This window comes from Anguilla anguilla, chromosome 17 (assembly GCF_013347855.1).
Source record: "Anguilla anguilla isolate fAngAng1 chromosome 17, fAngAng1.pri, whole genome shotgun sequence".
Classification (NCBI taxonomy): Eukaryota; Metazoa; Chordata; class Actinopteri; order Anguilliformes; family Anguillidae; genus Anguilla; species Anguilla anguilla.
Window position 1 is genome coordinate 28,329,604 of NC_049217.1, and position 15,866 is coordinate 28,345,469.

General features: G+C 47.8%; 1 protein-coding gene across 2 annotated transcripts in view; it reads left to right on the plus strand.

Moving 5' to 3' along the window:
* The first annotated feature begins 1,272 nt into the window (after positions 1–1,272).
* LOC118216763 (testis-expressed protein 2-like) overlaps positions 1,273–15,866 on the plus strand; it is a 41,612-nt gene continuing 27,018 nt past the window's right edge. Inside the window, exon 1 of one of the 2 annotated variants that reach the window (XM_035398223.1) lies at positions 1,273–1,542. The gene's annotated coding sequence lies outside the window, so the exon portion shown is untranslated. The remainder of the gene's footprint in view (positions 1,543–15,866) is intronic. The other variant, XM_035398222.1, reaches the window with a different exon arrangement.

The following is a 15,866-nucleotide window of genomic DNA, read 5'->3' on the forward strand; positions in this document are numbered from 1 at the left end:
TAGAATTTCAGTCAGGCTGGCTGACCGTGAGGATTAAACCGCTTTTATATATCCTCCGCCTCCTTATGTGTAACTGGACGAGACTGTAAAACCAGGAAGTGTGTGACGGAGGATCTTTCAGTGTGGAGTTAATCCCACCACCCCTGTCCAGCCGAAAGAAAAAAACTGGCAACACCCAGAAAAAAGACAACAGCCGTGAAGCAGGACACAAAGAAGACTGTGATTCATTTACGACCTGTGCCTGACAACACCGTCTCTGTACACACTGCTCGGACTTCATCACGTTTATTAAACAAATGGCAATATCTCTCTGCCTGCCTATGTTTACACTGTTAATTATCACATGGCCTATAAATTAGACTGCTTTCGTTTTGGTTTCAGTTAATTAATTCTGGTGACTTTTAGTTTCAGATTTTCCGATCACGTCCGGATAAAAACATGCGAGTAAAAGCTGTGAAGTTAAACATCTTAGTAATGCCAACCATCTCTGACATTACCTCTAGTGTGACCAAATACGGCATTTAAACACGTTTGACTTCCCTGGTGGAAATTCCAGCTACCAACCCAAGAAGCAATCTAGCTGGATATCATCTGGAATCTGATGATGATCTTTTGTCTGTGCGAAGCTGGCCCCCCAGCTGTAGATGGTCTTGTCAGCACAGTTGCTCTCTCAACCATCTTGTTGCCAGCTTGACCATCTCAAAACCAGCTTCAAACCAGCTTGACCAGATTAAAACGAGGCTGGAATCAAGCTGGAATTTACACCGGGCTTGTGAGAGACTGTCATTAGCATGTGACACTTAAACATAAGTATGTGGCAGACTGAACCGCAGGGTGACCACGTGGCTTATAGTTTTTGTGGCAAATACTGTAAAAAAAGGGATCAATTCCCATAACGTAAACGGCTTGTTTCCTCTTACAATGAACTCCTCTTACTCAATGCCCCCCCCCTCCCCCCAGACTCGCCCCGTACATGGTCACAAAATCAAATTCAAATTCCATGAGACATCGTACGGTATCACGTCATTCATCATAATCATAGATCAACAATAATTCATTGTTGATTACATGGCTTATAATAGGTTCATTATGTTCGTGAAAGAAAATAATAAACAATGCTTATACTCTGAACTGAAGCCAGCCTACTCGTATTGCTATTTTGCGTTACAAACTATCACCAAAGCTTTACTTTGTAATTTACGCCGATACTTTTACTGTAATCGGGGGGCGTGGTTGGCCAACGGGCTTCATCCATTCCCCAAAACAAACACACGTCCTTGTTCTCCAGCAGTTCAATCAATCCCCGAGCGCCTCAATTACAAGTCACGCACCTTATTTCTTGCGATCTGTTTCGATTACTTTAGCCTTGAATCCCAGCTTTTTTTTATCATACAGGAACTCATCTAGCAATTGTCAACAGGCTGAAAAGAGAGCGAGATTCGTGTATGTGCACGAGATTGATCTCGGAGCGAGACGTGTTGCCTATGTCCGGGGAAACTTCGATGCTGTCCGGTCTGCGAAAGAACATGAACTTCAACTGTGGTAGGACTGAAACTTAAGTTAATAAAAATCATTTTCTAACAAACGTTACACACATAGTTAGACTGAAGGGCTCCGTAGTTACCACTTTGTGTTGCAACTATCCTTGCGACACTTCATTCAGTTTGTGTTGTATGTGGAAAGTAGGCAAGATAGGTAACAAGTGCTGCGGTTGAACAAACATTGATTCAGGGGATTTGTGACATATCAATGCTGACGTGTATCTAACCATAGGTTCTGGTTTTGAGTTGCTGGTTACGACAGGGTGTATTTGAGTTTGTACCCACGGGCGTAGAGAATCTTTGTGCCCAACAGAATGGTGTCGCTTGTTAACCTTGTCATTCACAGTTGCCTAACTTGGAACAATCTCAATACAACGAGTTAGCTGCAAACTCGAATGCCGGTTAATTTGCTAACTTCGCTGCATTGCAGTCTCATTCAATAGCCTGTTCTAAAAAAACGCGGCGTGCTTTCATATCTGAATGTTAACCAAGGTAGGCTACATGTATAGCAAGCGACGGTGTACCTCTGTTCCGTGTGGATGTCACAAATTAAACCGACATACCTAGTTAGCCCGCGAGAGCCACCTTTGGGCTTAGCGATCATTTCGTATAGCTAGTTCTATCCACGGCTACAGCGGAGCACGCGTTTCGCCAGGGTCTGAGAACTAATAATTTTATTTTATGCTATATGCGCCATATGACAGTTGCACTTTAACGTGGAATGCTGCGGTGTTTGTTTTAACAACCACGGTCGTAACACCGTATTTAGCAGCATGTATGTAATTATTGACAAGACGGGCTGCAGTGTGTGGAAGTGATTCCTCAATTTGCATACAGTACCGGACCGTAGCTACCGGTCGGCTGCAGTGACCTTCCAACGCTTCGAAACCCGTAGAACGAACTGCATCTGAAACTGATACTGAGCGTTCGAATGGTAACTATGGTACAATAGACATTCCCTTTCAGAAAAGATCATTAATCTATTTACCTATTTTTTAAATACATTTTTAAAATTCTCTTACTACTTCGCAATTGCCATGGATCTTATACAGGAAATTCTGATGTTCCTGTTTAAATAGGAAAATTTAATAGCAGGGCCAGTAATGTCGTATCAGGCCAATTCTCCGTCGCGGGTAATACTTCCCCCCCCAAGATGATTCAGATAAGTGTTCAACTTATGGTGTTGGACCGAGGACAGCCCACATTAAACGCATGGGAGGAAGTGGCCTGCAGTTTGTGCTGTCTGTTTGTGCTGTTATTCTCTCTGCCTCTCCCCCGTACACCACCCTGTGCACTCCCCATACCCCTGTACCCCCCCCCCCCGTACGCCCCGCCTGCACACCCCCGTACACCACCCTGTACACCCCCCTGTACACTGATCTGTACCCCCCCCCCCGCACACCCCACCTATACACTCCCCTTGTACACTCTCCTGTACACTGCCCTGTACACCCCCTGTACACTCCTCTGTACACCCTCCGTACACTCTCCTGTACCCCCATTGTACACTACCCTGTACACCTCCCTGTACACCCCCCCTACACCCCACTTGTACACTCTCCTGTACACTCCAACTGTACACTACCCTGTACACCCCTCATACTTCCCCCCCCTGTACACCACCGTACACCACCCTGTACACCCCCTGTACACTCTCCAGTTCTCCTCCCCGGCGCCCTACCTATGTTCCCTTCTCGGCGATCCTGGCATTGTCTCAGTTGCTGCACAGGCTGTGTGGGTTAAAGAGGCTTCGTTTCCAGGCCTGCAGGACGACAGGCTGACTGCCAGAGGCTCGGCAGGCTTCCCCCTTCGTTGAGGTCTAATGAGCACTTTAGTACCGCTCTGGAGTGACATGTTAAATGTTATCAGATCTGTTTTCCTTGCGCTAACGCAGTCAGAAAACCTATCTGCCCACACGGTCCCCTGAGGGATCTCTCACCCAGTTTGCACACGAACGGCGAATCTGCGTTCAAGGTTATCCTTTTATTCTGCAGTTTTTGAGTGCTTGTGTTCTGTGGAGAAGGGTGTTATAAATCATCGACATGGAGCTTTTGGGTTCTGTGGAGAAGGGCATTGTGAACCATCGATATGGAGCATTTGGGTTCTGTAGAGAAAGGTGTCATGGATCATCTATGTGGAGTGTTCAGGTTCTGTAGAGAAGATCTGAATTGATCATGATATGGGGTGTTCAGGTTCTGTAGAGAAGATCTGAATTGATCATGATATGGGGTGTTCAGATTCCGAAGGGTAGGGGGCTGATCAGGTTCTATATTGCAGTGAGATATGACTCACTGATATTACTGGTCTATTCTGTAGAGAATGGGGGTCGTCGGTGGGTGGGTGGGTGGGTGGGTGTGGGGGGGTGGCAGTCGGGCCTGCTAGGCCACTGCATTCACATGAACAGGTCTGACGGGGACATCTGGTTGGCCTGGCAGCTCAGCCTCAGTCGTGTTGTATGTAAGTAACACAAACACAGCTGAGGCCCTCTGATTGTTGTCATGGATCTGACAGTAGTCATGGAGATTTTTTTCGTTGCTTCTGACGGGTGGGCTAAATTATTTGCGGCACACCGCACTGATGGCAAAACTGATAAGGCTCAGAGAGCCAGCTTCAAATGTTTGTGTGTACTGTGTGTGTGCGTGCGTGTGTGTGTGTGTGTGTGTGTGCGTGTGTGTTTGAGCGTCACAGTTTATCTGGGTTGTGAAACTAAGTGCGAACTAGCCCAGTGAACTAATTTCTCCCCGTTTCCTTCTGCCGTGACAATGTGCCACAGGTAATGTGGTTAATGATCTGCAGTCTGCAGAGCTCGTTTGTATGCACAGGTCATCTTCTTTCTCAACGCTTGATTGGATCCTGCTTATCTTCTTTCTCAGTGTTTGATTGGATCCTGCTTATCTTCTTTCTCAGTGTTTGATTGGATCCTGCTTATCTTCTTTCTCGGTGTTTGATTGGGCCCTGCTCAATTTCACAGTGTGGCCAGTGATCCAAGTTAAAAGCCCTTCTCGTCAGCATTTGTTAGCAGGCCAAGCTGTAGAGGTTCTTTTGGTTGGTGGGTGGGCTCACCAGTGAGTCTAATGCAGGGGTGTCACACCGAATCCCGGTATCTGCCGGTTTTTGGCTGGTACTGTATGTAAGCGCGCTTCTGTTTCAGCCAAATACTTAGGCCTACCTTACGTAACAGCTGTGCTGGTCATGTTAGACCACAGTTTTTTCACCGTGGTGTACGCATGGTCTGAAGCCACCATGTAGCAGCTCAAGGCTTTAGCAAAAAAATGTGACATGTCAAATAAAACATTGGTCTGATTGCAGTAGTTTTGAGCCAAGCTGTCATGAAACCCGGAAATGCACGGGCTTTTGTCTGTCTCTTCGTGACCCTGTCAGTGTTGAAACGGCAAACAGTGTTGATTGTCAGATGAACATAATAATAATAATCATTTGTAATGGTTTGCATTGATATGGCTCTTTTCTCACACTCGAAGTGTTTTATGAGGGGTGATGAGGGGGAAACTCTCCTCAACCACCACCGATGCGTAGCACCCACCTGGGTGAGGCACGGCGGCCATTTTGTACCCGAACCCTCACCACACCTCAGCTGAGGTGGAAAGGGAGAGAACAGTTTTTTGCCAAACGAACTGGGGGGGTGATTAGGTGGTAGGCTGAGAGAGCCAGGCGGGGAATTTAGCCAGGAACGCTGGGATGGGACGGGGAACTGGGTGACTCTGCTGAGCCAAGTTTCGTCATGACGACGAGTCTCCATTTGCATTGTTCCCAAGTTTATTCCTTGGCTTGGCCTCGCATGGAACGAGTTTTCCCTGAGGTCAGTATCAGTAGGCGGGGGGGGGGGGGGGGGGTGATTGGGGGGGTGATGGGGGCGAGGGGTGGGGTGCTGCATGGGGGGGGGGGGGGGCGGGCGGGGGGGCCTGCTCACCCTAATCCCTGGCCTCTGGAGATGTACTACAGGAGAGCGGATGGGTGCAGTATTCCACTCCGGAATGCAAAGTGGGAACGGGAGTGAGGTATTTAGCTTCTTTTTTTTATTGGTTAGAATTTGCAAAGGTAATTTACTTGCAAAACTCGTTTTACAGTGAGGCTTCAGCAGGGTGTATGCACACGGATTACTGCTCAGGGCCCTCAAACAGGCGAAACCAGGCAACGGTGCCTCTAATGATTTCGGTTTCTGTAAAGAATTAGCACACCGCTTAGGTATGTGCCCTCTGAAAAGATTTGAATGATGTGAAGAAGGAAAAAATGTGGGATGTCGCCAGACTAGAATAACCTGTTTTGCAAATGGAAAGCGACCCACTTTGTCTCAGAAGCCTACATGTATTAAGCTGTCTGGGAAATTAAAAAGAAAAAAAAAAAAAACGTTTTGTTTTTGTCAGGTGTGGTTTGGTTTCAACACCGCAGTGTGGGACACAGTTAGCCTGAGCAGTGTGTAGCACTGTTAGCCTGAGCAGTGTGTAGCACTGTTAGCCTGAGCAGTGTGTGGCACTGTTAGCCTGAACAGTGTGTGGCACTGTTAGCCTGAACAGTGTGTGGCACTGTTAGCCTGAGCAGTGTGTGGCACTGTTAGCCTGTGTAGTGTCGGGCACTGTTAGCCTCAGTAGTGTTGGGCACTGTTAGCCTGAGTAGTGTTGGGCACTGTTAGCCTGAGCAGTGTGTGCCACTGTTAGCCTCAGTAGTGTCGGGCACTGTTAGCTTCAGCAGTGTTGGGCACTGTTAGCCTGTGTAGTGTTGGACTCAGTTGGTTCCTTCCTGGTAATCACGCCAGAATGATAAAACCTTCCGATGATCTGGAATGTGCTCATGGCCATGATAAGGAGGAGTAATTTGTGCATATCAGGGTGACTTATTCATTAAGGTGCAGCTGAAGCTAATCGTACTGCAGGATGTTTACTGCAGCATTTCCCAACTCCTGGAGACTTTTTAATGTTTTTCTGAAGCTCTTTAATTAATTAATTGGATTTAAAAACCAGCAAACGCCATGGCTCTCAAAGATCAGGGTTGAAGACCCTCCCCCCCCACCCCCCCCCCCCCCCGGTCTGGGTTGCATTTTCATTTTGGCGTCCCTCCTTGGGGGGGGACATAGCTCAGGAGGTAAGACCGTTTGTCTGGCAGTCGGAGGGTTGCCGGTTCAAACCCCGCCCTGGGCGTGTCGAAGTGTCCCTGAGCAAGACACCCAACCCCTAGGCTAATTGCTCCCAACGAGCTGATCGGTACCTTGCATGGCAGCCTTTCACCGTTGGTGTGTGAGTGTGTGTGTGTGTGTGTGTGTGTGTGTGTGTGTGTGTGTGTGTGTGTGTGTGTGTGAATGGGTGAATGAGAGGCATCAGTTGTAAAGCGCTTTGGATGAAAGCGCTATATAAATGCAGTCTGTTTACCATTACCATCCATATCCTTCACAGCGAGCGGTGACTTACCGGGGCCTCTCTGGCGTGTCCCCAGATGAGCCCGTCCTGTGGAAGGGGCCCATTCGTCAAACGCAGGGACGTTTAATGTTGTGGCAGCCTTGCCTGCGTGCGGCTTCTTCAGTCAATCACGGGCCTGTGAAATTGGGCAGCTGCCCTGCTGTGCAGTGGTCTGACGTCTCTCCCTTTATAACCTGATGAAAGAGGCTCCGCTGTTTCCCACCTGGGACCTTCTCCCGCGTCGTCGCGCCCGCCGCTGTTAATTAAAATGGACGTTTGCAGGTTTTACGGGGGGAGGAAAATTCAATTGAAATCTTGTCCCATCGCCGTATTAACAGAGGTATGCGTGGGAGGTTTTTTCCGGAAACATTTGCAGATGGGACTGCTTGAAGAGAAAGTGCCATCGCAGTGTTGCGTTGTATTTCGGTGGCAAATCTTGTGTGTGGTGAGTCGCGTATAAACGTCCCTCTGATTGGTGAAGATTGGAGATTTGTCAGTGGTCAAGGCCTCATCGTTGTCCATTCCCACGAAGTGTGAAGCATTCTATTATTTACGCTTTCATTAAAATTCTGACTTTTGTTTTTGAGTACGGAATTGATGGAAAGCACTTTTCAGTCGATTCTTCTGTCCTGATTCCTGCTGGTTTCTTCATAGCTGTAAAAAAAAAAAAATGCCTTCAATCATTTACAGAGGAGTCACTGAACTCCTTAAAGTGACTCAACATTTTGTGTGTCAGAGTTTACCTTTGGAGCATTCACCTGTGTCCTGTACCTGCATGGGGTGTGGGTAGGGGGGTGGGGGATTGGTCACCTTGACTTTTATACATAGCCAGATTTTTTTTTTTTCCAATTCACGTTGGATGGGGGGTAAGGTTGACCACAGTGCTGGTCAGACCTGGGTCAAATACATATTTGTTTTGGATTCAAATACTTTACTGTGCTCTATTGATCTTGCCTGTGTAATTGAGCCTGCCAGTATGACCAGAAGGCGAGGTTTGTACTTACTGAGAGTATTTCATTGGTTCCAATACACCAGACAAGTTCAGTATAGTGTAGAAAAGTATTTGAATCCAAAACAAATACGTATTTGACCCAGGTCCTGTGCTGGTTGCCTTGGTTTACTTGAATAACAGTGAGAGGTAGTGGCCCTAGCTGGGTGTTGAGTTCAAAACTAACAAAGCCTGTGATGAGATGCCTCAGCGAACACTTTTGTGGTGAAAAGTTGGTGAAACACTGTCTAGGGGTTCAGCTGAATACCTGGCTACGTGTAGCCAACTAGGTGTGTAGCCAGGCTATATCTGGGTAAGGCCTGAGCTATTTTTGGGATAACCTGGTCTGTTTATGTCAAAACATCTCTCAACCGGGATTTCGACCCCTCCAGACTTCTTGATGCCAGCTTTTCCTTACTGGAGTAATAACAGAGCACTTTATCTGTGGCGTATGTTAAATTACATGACTTCAGACAGACTCAAATGATCTGAAATCACCCAAATAAAAAGAAGCTTACAGTAGCCTACTGCTGGGTAACTGCCAATGCCCCCCCCCCCCACCCCCCTTGAAGCCTTTCTGGTTCCAAAATGGCCAGCCCCCATCCAGAGCTGTTCGTTGGCTAGGCGGCAGCTGCCATTACTGCCGTTGGACCCTCCACAGGATGTGGTCTGATATGTGGGGCAGGAGGAAGAGGGACGGCTACAATACTGCAGACTCATGGTGCTTTCCTCCCTCCCCTCCCCTCTCTCTCTCTCTTTCTCTCTCACTCCGCTCCTCTCTTTTGCTCTCCCTCCCCCTCTCTCTTTCTCCCTCAGCCCCCTCTCTCTCTTTCTCTCTCCCTCCCCCTCTCTCTTTCTCTCCTTCCCCTTCTCTCTCTTTCTCTCTCACTCCCCCTCTCTCTCTCATTCTCCCTCCCTCCTGTTTATCACTGAAACCACTTCTCTCTCTCACTGTCTCCAGCCCTTTCTCTCCCCCTCCTCTCTCCCCCTTCTTTCTCTCTTGCTTTTCCTCTTTTCCTTCCCTTGCTCTCTCTTTTATTTTATTTCATCCCTCTCTTCATCCTTCTCTCCCTCCTCTCCATCCCTTCCTCTCATCCTTACCTTCGTCTCTCTCCCTTCATCTCGCCCTCCCTCTGTCCCTCTGTCTCTCTCCCTTTCTTTCTGTCTCTTTTCTCTCATCTCTTCACCCCCCCCCGCCTCCCCCCCCCGCCCTCTCCGGTCCTGTCCTCTCTCAGTCATGTGTTGCAGGCAGGAGATATGGCCGTTATTTTGAACTGAATAAGTGACCCATTATCAAGGTTGCATTTCCTCAGGCTTCGGCTTTGGGGATTCCTCTCTCCGGCCCTCCCAAGGGGCGGCAGTGTAGTGTAATGGGTAAGGAGCTGGTCTTGTAACCTAAAGGTTGCAGGTTCGATTCCCGCATAGGACCATTGATGAAGGTACATAACCTGCATTTCTTCAGTGTATATCCAGCTGTATAAATGGTTTCAATGGGTAAAAAGTTGTGTCAGTCGCAGTCAGAATCCCTTCCCACTAATTAACTTCCCTGAACAATGGAACTTTTCACGAGGAGATGGCTGCACCTACAGTTTGAGTGCAGGGAAGTCTCCACGTTGTGATGAATGTTTTTTTAATACTAGGGAGGATGATCAGTGTGGTGAGATCTGAGATCCCTGTTCCTGTCCCCTGAATGTGTTACTGTGTCGAGTAGCTTTGGTATTCAAAGCCCAGCACTCAGTGACCTGGACAGTGTAAGGAGTAGAATGCACATGGATTGTTGGAATGCACAGTGTAGGGAGTAGAATGCACATGGATTGTTGGAATGCACAGTGTAGGGAGTAGAATGCACATGGATTGTTGGAATGCACAGTGTAGAGAGTAGAATGCTTTTGGATTGTTGGAATGCACAGACCAGCATTCAACTGCAGGTTGATACTCACTCAGTGTACTTTCTGCATTGGCTGTGATTTCTTGAACACCACAGGCAAGCGATCTACAGGGAATTAGCCAGTAATCTAGTTTAAAAAGGAAAACTTCTGTTGCAAGACACAGTGCTTAGGAGCTAATCCACAACAGTGCAGTCTTTCTCCATTCTCAGGCTCTGGGTTACGTTGCTTTGGCCGCTGTTGTGGCTGTGGTTACAGGTTTTAAAAGCTTAGGTTATCGCTCTGAGCTGGTTGTGGCGCTCTGAGCTGTCCCCATGGCAGACTGAGGCCAGGCGTTCCTCCTCTCTCTGAAGCGCTGCAGCGAGACGGGTGGAGGTGTGCAGGTGGGGCTCCTGGGGCTGGCACTCTGTTCTCACACCACGCCCCGACAGGTATTTATGTAACCGTGGCTGTGGAGGATATGAAGTTCTGTACGTTTATTTTTTTATGCTGCTTTTAAAAAGTGCCTGAGTGTCCCCATACCAGGCTGCTCACAAACGGCTCGTCTGTCAGTGAGTCAGGAGTGTAGTGTGTATTACTTGGCGTATTATGTGTAAGTCAGGCACGTCGGAGCTGTAAATATATAAGGGGGGGGGGGTACACAGACAATGTGGGGTGGGGGGGCGGGGGGGTGGGGGGCTGGGGCTTTGTTCCTAGTTGAGTGGTTCTTTGGCTCAGAGTCGTGCACTGAACTTGTGTAACTGCACAGCTCGGAGTGGATTGGCCCCGAGGTGATTCACCTGTAATTGTTCTGACGCTGTCAGAGCCAGGCAGACTGAAGGCTTGTTGTTGGGGGGGGGGCGTATGGTGAACGGGCGGGGGAGGGAGGACGTAATTAAGAAAGATTACATTTTGTTAAAATTCTAGGATTGCAACTGTGGTTGCAACAAAAAACAAGCATACCCAGGGTAGTGATCGACCGTTAAGGGCTCTTCCAGCTGATGGGCAGTACCAATAAAATTATTACGGGCCAAAGGACCAAAAGTACAGGTGATAGTTAGCATCGTTAGCATCGTTAATTAAAAGGTTTCCTATGACAGAATGGCGACATAAAGCAAAATCAGTGTTCAAAATGCATAGCATTTATATTCTTAAAATTGGGCCCTCAGGTTTGCTGTGTTTTGAGAGCCCTTATTATAAAGTTTTGGATGCTTATTGTGCATTGGTGTTAGTGTTTACATAGTGCCACTCCTGACCCAGCTTCTTTAAAGTTAGTCTGCACTACACTTGATTATTGTTCAGCTTTCTGGAATAGGGGAGAAAAGTCATAAATAACCAGATTTGAAATTGGAGCAGCATTAAAGTTCATAGCGCTCAAATAGGGCATTCGATATCATTGGGTTATTTTTAGAGGTTGGCATATTGATCATAATTTCAGGAAATTCATAATGGGACTGTTACTCAAGTGTGATGGTGGAAATCAATTGCTCATACAGCCCAACTAATTCTTATAACGAAGGCAGAGTTATATTAATGTCTATAGCACCATCACAATGCATGCATGTGTCTTTGTGTCTCTGTGTGTGTGTGTGCGTGCGTGCGTGTGCGTGCGTGCGTGCGTGGGTGTCTGTGTCTGTGCCTGTGCCTGTATAGAGAAGCATCACACACACACACACAGGTGATTATTGCTGAGAGGACACAAGTGTTTACCATTCAGTCCAAAATCACAATCCGAGCAAATAGACGACATCCTGATTGCTCTTCTGATGGTCATCGTTAGTTCCAGTGCGGTGACACAGAATAATAAGCATTCGCTGGACTGTTATTAATGTAGGTCTCGTTCTCGCTAGGTCTTCAAGAGTAGACTTTACTGCCTTTTGATCCAGTCAACTGCCGCGTTATAATGACATACAGCAACTAACTAAGGGAGGCTAACTCTGTCCACGTTTTGGTGCACTTCCATCTTTTTTTTCTTTTTCCATAGACTGCGTTGTTGCCTTTCTTGTTGTTAGTGTTAATCAGTTTAACCTTCAGGGTCCAAGTTGAACTATGCGGTTGTTCTCTGCACTTGGACCGGTACTTCTCTCTAGGGGTTTCGTCATACTTGTTCCTGGTTATGGTTATACACTTTGTTGTACGTCGCTCTGGATAAGAGCGTCTGCCAAATGCCTGTAATGTAATGTAATGTAAAAATGAGCTGGAGGACATTTAGCCAGCCGCAACAGGAGAAGGGGTAGACTAAACGAACTGGGCGCATATCCACCATGCGATGCTGAGAAGGTTTGCGGCTGTTCAAAGTCGCGTCACACACCTGCCAAGACTGCTCCTCTTGATTTGTTTGGATATTTGCATGTCCAACGGTCTCTTTTATTGCGGCTGGCTACACGTCTCTTTGTACTGAATGTGGTTATCAGGGTACATTTGGGCTGTTTGCTTTCATACTGGGATATCGGCGGCATCGATATGAAGCAGCCGATACCCGATATGGGAAAAATTGTTGGATACTGGCGGATTAATATCAGTGAACTGATAATCAATCAATCACCGGTCAATCGCTAATCCTGGGGTCCCCCAGGACCGAGGTCGGGAACCACTGCTGTAGAATATGATTTGAGTAACATTGAGCCCCATTCACAAAACTTTCCTTACTTTTGTTCTTAAAATTGTTCCCACATAAAAGCAAAACGAGATTCATGACACGTGCAAAACTTTGTTTTTGTGCATATCGCAGGTGTGCGAGATGACGAATGCTGACTGTTTGTAAATTTTATGCGCAATCATCCTGCTCATGTGATTTGCATGAGGAAGCAGCCATGAACAAATACAGATAAGAAAATATTATCAACGCCAAAATGTTCTTTGAAACGTTCTTACATGTGCTAAATCTGTAGTGTTATGTTTGTGAAGGGAGGGCACAGAAGTACCAAAAACAGAGGTGCCAATTATTTTAACACCTGTCATTTTTGGAAATTGAATTTATTGCTTGTTTAAAAAAACTTTTTTTGCTGACCAATTGTAGCAATATAAAAGAACATTTAAATTTTGTTTTTGAGCATATGTAAGCAATTTTAGAATTTGAGCAATGTAGTTAGGCTAATTATTTTGAAAAAAAAAAAAGTTTTTATTTTCTTATTTATCCAAGGTGGCAATAATTTTATTCGTGCAGTCAACATGACAATAATATCGGCCTTGTTTTTTTCCGTTCTGCGGGATCTTTTCAGAAGTGGGGTTGATGAGTTGGCCAGCAAGCTTTTGGAAAATATTTTTAATCGGAGGAAGTCTGATTGGATGGAAACCTGAACGGGCCTCAAATCCCCTTAAATTAATTTAGTCCTTAATCTCACTTGGGGGGGAAATCCAACCCAAGTCTCCTGAGGGCTGTTGCAGTGCAGGGTCAGTGAGTGAGAGGTGAAGTGCTGGAGAGGGACTGTTTTGGGAGCAGTTATCTGTGAAGGCGGTTAGGGACAGTGTTTTGGGAGCAGTTGTCTGTGAAGGCGGTTGGGGACAGTGTTTTGGGAGCAGTTGTCTGTGAAGGCGGTTGGGGACAGTGTTTTGGGAGCAGTTGTCTGTGAAGGCGGTTGGGGACAGTGTTTTGGGAGCAGTTGTCTGTGAAGGCGATTGGGGACAGTGTTTTGGGAGCAGTTGTCTGTGAAGGCGGTTGGGGACAGTGTTTTGGGGGCAGTTATCTGTGAAGGCGGTTGGGGACAGTGTTTTGGGAGCAGTTGTCTGTGAAGGCGGTTGGGGACAGTGTTTTGGGAGCAGTTGTCTGTGAAGGCCGTTGGGGACAGTGTTTTGGGAGCAGTTGTCTGTGAAGGCGGTTGGGGACAGTGTTTTGGGAGCAGTTGTCTGTGAAGGCGATTGGGGACAGTGTTTTGGGAGCAGTTGTCTGTGAAGGCGGTTGGGGACAGTGTTTTGGGGGCAGTTATCTGTGAAGGCGGTTGGGGACAGTGTTTTGGGAGCAGTTGTCTGTGAAGGCGGTTGGGGACAGTGTTTTGGGAGCAGTTGTCTGTGAAGGCCGTTGGGGACTGTGTTTTGGGAGCAGTTGTCTGTGAAGGCGGTTGGGGACGGTGTTTGGGGAGCGGTTGTCTGTGAAGGCGGTTGGGGACAGTGTTTTGGGAGCAGTTGTCTGTGAAGGCGATTGGGGACAGTGTTTTGGGAGCAGTTGTCTGTGAAGGCGGTTGGGGACAGTGTTTTGGGAGCAGTTGTCTGTGAAGGCCGTTGGGGACAGTGTTTTGGGAGCAGTTGTCTGTGAAGGCGGTTGGGGGATGTGTTTTGGGAGCAGTTGTCTGTGAAGGCCGTTGGGGACTGTGTTTTGGGAGCAGTTGTCTGTGAAGGCCGTTGGGGACAGTGTTTTGGGAGCAGTTGTCTGTGAAGGCGGTTGGGGACAGTGTTTTGGGAGCAGTTGTCTGTGAAGGCGGTTGGGGACAGTGTTTTGGGAGCAGTTGTCTGTGAAGGCGGTTGGGGACAGTGTTTTGGGAGCAGTTGTCTGTGAAGGTGGTTGGGGGCTGTGTGCTCGATGGAGAGTGCTCAGTCAGAGGTGTTCCTCTATAAGACGTCTGTTTGAGACACTCTTCCCTTTTTTACAGACCATATCCCCTCTGTTCTCCCTCTCTGTCCCTCTGACTTCCTCTATTTCTCTCCCTCTCTTTCCCTCTCTCTTCCTCTATCTCCCTCTCTTTTTCTCTCTCTCCCTCTCTTTCTCTCCCTCTCTTTCCCTCTCTCTTCCTCTGTCTCCCTCTCTTTTTCTCTCTCCCTCTCTTCCCCCTAACTTCCTCTATCTCCCTCTCTCTTGCTCCTTTTCTCCCTCTAACTCTTTCTACCTCCGTTTCCCTCTTTCCCTCTAACTTCCTCTCTCTCTCTCCCGCTCTCTGTCCCTCTCTAACTTTCTTAATTAGCGCCAGTACGTGTTGTACCTAGCGCAGCGCGTTGTAAGGCTAATTGGCCTCTGCATTTCTTGTGCAAGGGTCCTCAGCTGGCTCCTTGGGGGCGGTGGGGGGGGGGGGGGGGGGGGCGTTTTAAGAGAGATCATCTTCAAATCTGTCAGCGTCCATCGGTGCCCTCTCAGCTTAGAAGAGATTAGAGATTCATTTTGTGCCACAAAGGCTCCTTTGTTCAGCACAGGTGAGGCACAGAACGGTACAGGTAATGGAAATGATGCAGCAGTTACTGCGCGCACACACAACACACACACACACACACGCCCGCACACACGCGCACACACACGTGCGCGCACAGACACACTTTGTACACTGTGTACCGCACACACACTCACGCGCGCGCACACACACACACACACACGCTTTGTACACTGTGTACCGCACACACACACACGCTGTGTACACTGTGTACCGCACACACACACACACACACATCATGAAACGTTGCACAAGATTCTGTTACTGCACCGTCACCCCCCTAGTAATTTCACCAGGCCCACGTTCTGCCGCTGACATTGCGCAATCTCCTCACCGCGCAGAGACAGAGGGGTTAAGCTGTGAGTGGGGGGGGGGGGGGGGCTCGGAGTGCCGGATTGTTGGGGGGGGGGGGGGGGGGGGGGGGGGGGGGGCGTCGGCGTCGGCGGGAGAGTTCGCCTCGTGCGCGGGACGACCGTGGCGAAAGGGCTGTAAAGCGGGATTAACGCGGATTTGAACCCGTAAACCCCCGAGGGTGTTTTGTGGGTTGGGCTGTGAAAGAATACTTTTATTTTCCAAACGATCCTAATCCGGTGATCGGAATCATACCTGCCTGCTACTGTCGAATTTCAATCGGGGGGTCGGCAAGGAGGGCCATGTCAGTCTCCGGATTTCATGCCAACGTTTGCTCTTAGTTGTTTAATTAGCCGTATTTTATATTTTACGTAATTGATATTTTTGCCCCATTTCTTGATAAGTTCACGAATGACAGGTGAAAACTGTTCATGTGTCCCAGCATGAAACATCTTGTTGTGGTCTTACCTACCGATAAACCAGCTGAATAAATGAATTGTGTTCCGCTGATTAGCTCGTTTGGCCTCTGTAATTGGTGACAACAGAAACTTGCATACACATTCCAGAAATGGAATTGT